The sequence below is a fragment of the Octopus sinensis genome, linkage group LG9, assembly GCF_006345805.1.
Source record: "Octopus sinensis linkage group LG9, ASM634580v1, whole genome shotgun sequence".
Lineage (NCBI taxonomy): Eukaryota > Metazoa > Mollusca > Cephalopoda > Octopoda > Octopodidae > Octopus > Octopus sinensis.
In genome coordinates, this window is record NC_043005.1 from 75,792,214 (window position 1) to 75,798,213 (window position 6,000).

The 6,000-nt window shown below is 39.6% G+C and overlaps 2 protein-coding genes across 2 annotated transcripts in view; both read left to right on the forward strand.

Moving 5' to 3' along the window:
- Positions 1–6,000, forward strand: part of LOC115215448 (lisH domain-containing protein C1711.05-like) — a 37,170-nt gene that overhangs the window by 20,236 nt on the left and 10,934 nt on the right. The window lies entirely within an intron of this gene.
- Positions 3,281–6,000, forward strand: part of LOC118764881 (regulator of G-protein signaling 9-binding protein-like) — a 147,826-nt gene continuing 145,106 nt past the window's right edge. Inside the window, exon 1 of the mRNA XM_036506039.1 lies at positions 3,281–3,586. The gene's annotated coding sequence lies outside the window, so the exon portion shown is untranslated. The remainder of the gene's footprint in view (positions 3,587–6,000) is intronic.

A 6,000-nucleotide genomic window follows, 5' to 3' on the forward strand; every position in this document is an offset into this window, starting at 1 on the left:
AAGCCTCCACCAAGGCAACAACAACATCCTCTCAACAATTAGCCAGAGATGGGTTTTTTTTTAAATGAGAATATCTGAAATAAATCCGACTGCTCTCACAAACAAGAATACTAAAAATGAACCTGACCGCTCTCAAAAATTAAGTAAAAAAGCAAGAAAATAATACAGAATCCTTGTCTGGTACTGGATCAATCAGTTTGTGCCAGTCATGAGTCCAAACATCCTTGGAAGTTTCACCCAAATCCATCCAGCAGTTCTTGAGGTCTCACCTCCACCTTTGCTAAGGCAGAGGCAACAATGACAATCATAATGATGATGATAATAATAATAATATAATAATAATAATAATAATAATAATCATAATAATAACTATTATTTCTCACAAGGTCAGCAGTTTTGAGGGTTAAGGGCAAGACAATTACATCGACCCCAGTACTTGACTGATACTCTATTTTATTGAATGGGGGTGCGTTTTGCTCGTATATATATATATATATATATACATACACATATATATGTATATGTATGTATATGTATGTATATATTCTCCCTTCATCATCACCCCTCCCTTGTTACCCGACCCTTGCTTCCCCCTACCCCTAACACCACCACACCATATACCACCACACCACACATCACCACACCACACACCACCACACCACCATACCACACCACGTCACACTTTCCACACACACTAGCACTGACCACTTCCCAGCACCCACACCAGCACAACACACTAGCACTGACCCCTTCCCAACATCTACACCATCATCCACATACCTACACATGCACACACTCACACATCCAGGTCACCAGCTCCCTTCTACATGCACATACACGCTCTCACATACACACGTACGCACACCTTCCTTTTGGAATCACCTCTACTTTATTATCTCCCCTTCTTTTTAGCTCTGCTGTGCAACTCCTGCTAGCCATTAAACCATTTTCTATTTTCTCTCCCTGTTTATTTCTCTGTTCCTTTCTGTCGAAGAGCATAGGCTCGAAAAGTAAAAGACTTTCTCACTTCTCAAGTGTTAAACTAATACATCTGTTTGTTGTTTATGCACCCGTCTCTGTCTTTGGTTTTTTTTTGTAAATTCTCACTATATATGTATTTACATATATATATATATATCAGGTAATGAAGGTTACAGAGAGGGTCATAGCCCAACTGATTAGGGAGAGAGTCAACTTGGACGAGATGCAGTTTGGTTTCATGCCAAGGAAAAGCACCACTGATGCCATATTTCTGGTGAGACAGCTGCAGGAAAAATACCTAGCCAAAGATAAGCCCCTGTACCTGGCTTTCGTTGACATGGAGAAAGCCTTTGACAGGGTCCCCCGATCCCTTATCTGGTGGTCAATGAGGAAACTAGGGATAGATGAATGGCTGGTGAGAGCTGTGCAAGCCATGTACAGGGATGCCGTAAGTAAGGTTAGGGTTGGCAACATGTATACAGAAGAATTCAAGGTAGAGGTTGGGGTCCACCAGGGTTCAGTCCTCAGCCCCTCCTATTTATCATAGTCCTCCAGGTAATTACAGAGGAATTCAAGACAGGTTGCTCCTAGGAGCTCCTCTATGCTGACGACCTTGCTCTAATTGCTGAGTCACTATCAGAGCTGGAGGAGAAGTTCCAGGTGTGGAAGGAGGGATTAGAATCGAGGGGCCTTAGAGTCAACCTAGCTAAAACCAAAGTCCTAATAAGTAGGAATGTAGACAAACCACAAATGTCTTCAGGAAGATGGCCCTGCTCGATCTGTAGAAAAGGTGTAGGTAGAAACTCTATAAGATGTACCCAGTGTAAGCTATGGATACATAAGAGGTGCAGCAATGTCAAAGGAAGGCTAACTGGGAAGATAGTTTTTGTATGTGGCAGATGCTCAGCAATAAACTCTGAAAATCTGCAGAAAACAACTTCCGTCACTTTCCAGGGGGAAAAACTAGAAGTAGTTGATAGCTTCCATTATCTAGGTGACCAAGTTATAGTGGGGGTGGGTGCGCTGAAAGTGTAACTGCTAGAGTAAGAATAGCCTGGGCAAAGTTCAGGGAGCTCTTACCTCTGCTGGTGACTAAAGGCCTCTCGCTCAGAGTAAAAGGCAGACTGTATGATGCATGTGTACGAACAGCCATGCTACATGGCAGTGAAACATGGGCCGTGACTGCTGAGGACATGCATAAGCTCACAAGGAATGAAGCCAGTATGCTCCGATGGATGTGTAATGTCAGTGTGCATACTCGACAGAGCGTTAGTACCTTGAGAGAAATGTTGGACCTAAGAAGCATCAGTTGTGGTGCTCAAGAGAGACGATTGCACTGGTATGGTCATGTGGCGTGAATGGATGAAGATAGGTGTGTGAAAAAGTGCCAATCCCTGGTGGTACGTAAAAAGCACTAACCGAATCGTGGCCGATGCCAGTGCCGCCTCGACTGGCTTCCGTGCCGGAGGCACGTAAAAAGCACCATCCGAATCGTGGCCGATGCCAGTGCTGCCTCGACTGGCTTCTGTGCCAGTGACACGTAAAATGCACCAATCCAACCGTGGCCATTGCCAGCCTCACCTGGCACCTGTGCAGGTGGCACGTAAAAAGCACCCACTACACTCACGGAGTGGTTGGCATTAGGAAGGGCATCCAGCTGTAGAAACACTGCCAGATAAGACTGGAGCCTGGTGCAGCCTTTTGGATTCCCAGATCCCCGGTCGAACCGTCCAACCCATGCTAGCATGGAGAATGAACATTAAACGATAATGATGATGATGATGATAATATATATACATATACATATGTATACACACACACACACACGCAGATATAGATATATACATATACACATATATACATACATATATATATATATATATATATATATATATATATATATATATATATATATATATATATATATATATATATATAATGGTTTCACATTTTGGGGCAAAGTTAGCAATTTTGAGGGAGAGGATAAGTCAAGTACATCAAACCCCGTGATCAGCTGGTACTTACTTTATTGATGTTGAAAAGATGAAAGACATACATACATACATACATACATACATACATACATACATACATACATACATACATACATACATACATTCATACATATAGACACAAACATTCTTCTCTCTTATCTCTCTCACTGCATTTGTCTCTCTATCTTTCTTATGTCAACCTTGAGAATAAATGTATTAAAACAAAAAAATGTAATTCCTGAAAAATGTGATGGCTGCAAGAGTATATATACTGCAAAATGGCTATATAGTAAACGAGAGCTAATTAGTTGTCATAACGACATCCAATAATCATTGATTAACAATGACTGAATAATAACGTGAGAGAAGAATAAGAAAATGAAGATGGGGATGAGAAAATATAGATATTTTGATATTTTGTGATGCTGCTGAAAGAAAGATTCACACAGCGACTAAGTCAGCTGTATTAGTGATAACATGACACTTGGTCTAAATGTTGAGTTTTTACATGGGTCCTACAATTTCGTCTGACAGCTTTACATAGCAAGGGATATTTTGTCTGTACAAAACAGTGAAATAATTCATGAAGTCAATTTAATAATTCTTACAAGGTATAGTAGAGAGTGTTTTTCTTTTCTCATTTCTTATATCTAAACTAATGATAATGATGATAATAATAATAATACTAATAATAATATAATGATAATATAGAAATTGCTTTAGTTAATTGGATGAATAATTTTTGGAGCTGATATGCTTATATCTAAATTTCTTTGAGGTTTGAGATAAAAGAGATGATTTGATGATGATGGAGGTGGTAGTAGAGGTAATGATGATGATGATAGTGGTGTTGGTGGTGGTGGTGGTGGTGATGGTGATGATGATGATGGTGGTGATGGTAGTGGTGGTGGTGGTGGTGGTGGTGGTGATGGTAGCAATAATAATGATGATGATGATGACAATGATGCTGGTGGGTGCTAGTAGTTGTGGTAATGGTGGTAGTGGTGTTGGTGGTGATAATAATTATGTCAACAATAACAACAGTGACACCAGTGATGGTGGTGGCAGTGGTGGCAGTGGTTGTGGTGGTGGTGGTGGTTGCTGATGGTGCTGCCTCTGTTGCTGGCAGTGGTAGCAGTAATAGTTCAATTTATCCTTTATAAGGAGCTAATTACTCCTATAACATTATTGGAGTAATAAACTGGTATTAACATAAAACCCTGATCCTCTTCACTCTTCCCTCTCCTCCTCTTCCACTTCCTTCTCATTTTAACAACTTCTTCTCCATACCAAAAACGTGCAGCCTTTATATACATCTTGAGCCAATGTCACCTCAATCTTAGGTTCAATCCCCACTGGCTGACATTTTGGGCACATATCTTTTAGCATAACTTTGGGTCAAACAATGATTTCTTAGCAAGATTTGGCAAATGGAAATATTGTGAAAGCCCGACATGTGCAGGAGTGGCTGTGTGGTAAGTAGCTTGCTTACCAATCACATGGTTCCAGGTTCAGTCCCACTGCATTGTACCTTGGGCAAGTGTCTTCTACTATAGCCTCGGGCCGACCAAAGCCTTGTGAGTGGATTTGGTAGACAGAAATATATATATATGTATATATATATATGTGTGAATGTATATGTTTGTGTGTCTGTGTTTGTCCCCCCAACATTGCTTGACACCCGATGCTGGTGTGTTTGGGTCCCCATCACTTAGCAGTTCGGCAAGAGAGACTGATAGAATAAGTACTAGGCTTACAAAGAATAAGTCCTGAGGTCGATTTGCTCGACTAAAGGCAGTGTTCCAGCATGGCCACAGTCAAATGACTGAAACAAATAAAAGAATAAAAGAAAAGAAAAAAAGAATGTATATATCTATATATGTTTGAAAGAGAGTGGTACACACTATATAAGTGATATTGGGGTACAAATATGTGCAGTATAATTACCAGCCATGACTACCTGTTTGATAAGAGTACAGCAGGCACATACTTCACAACACTTTGTGCACCTCATGTATGTATGTATGTATGTCATTGTTCAGTTTTATTTCAATATTTCTTGCCAATAGAGAAAGAATCAGTTTCTAACCTAAATCCAAGGCTTCTTCATTGGAATTTCAGCATCAACAGCAGGGTATTTTTGTATGTATGTATGTATGTATGTATGTATGTATGTATGTATGTGTGCAGATTTGGATGTTCTGCTTTATGTATGTATTCTCATGCATATAGTTGCATATCTAGACATGCTCATATATACTTAAATGATAAACTCCTGGAAAGTTTTACTGATTTTTACTGCTCCAGGGATGGATTGGATCTATATTCTTCATATCAGCTTTCTCCTTTCTGGTACATACGCATGTATGTATGTAATTGAATATGTATGCATGTATGTGTTTGTGTGTCTATGTATGTATGGATATATGTATGTCTCTTTTATTTTTTATTATTATAAATCTTTCACTGAGGAAGGAGCCCGCTTCCAACAAAGGTACAAGGCTCCTTCTTCGGGATGTAGTTAACACAGACAAATTCATCTTTGGAACTTGAGAAAAGTCTTGCATATTTTTACTGTTTCACTCACAGATTGCACTTGTAATGCATGAATTAGCCGGCCGATTTCTCTTTCTGGAAATCCCAATGTATACATGTATGTATGTGTGTGTATGTATGTATGTATGTATGTATGTATGCATGCATGCTTGTATGTATGTATGTATGCATTTATTACAGGGCAAAGATATTCTGACATAAAACTTGCAGTCAAAACAGTTACCAGTCATCTTACGATGCTTGTCACTAGAACCTGCTATGGCCCCTGAAAGAGTGGCAAAAGTGTTGTACAAGCATTTGTCACTTAAATCCAGTGGGGTACAGATGTCTTACTTTTATATCATTTCTTTATCTTTTTTGTATGTTATAAAGTTGTTTGTGGGATATGGTTGGTGTGACACAGATGGACAGGATGAGGAATGAGGAGGCGCGAAGGCGAGCAGAAGTGAGAGAAAATCTAACAACCAGA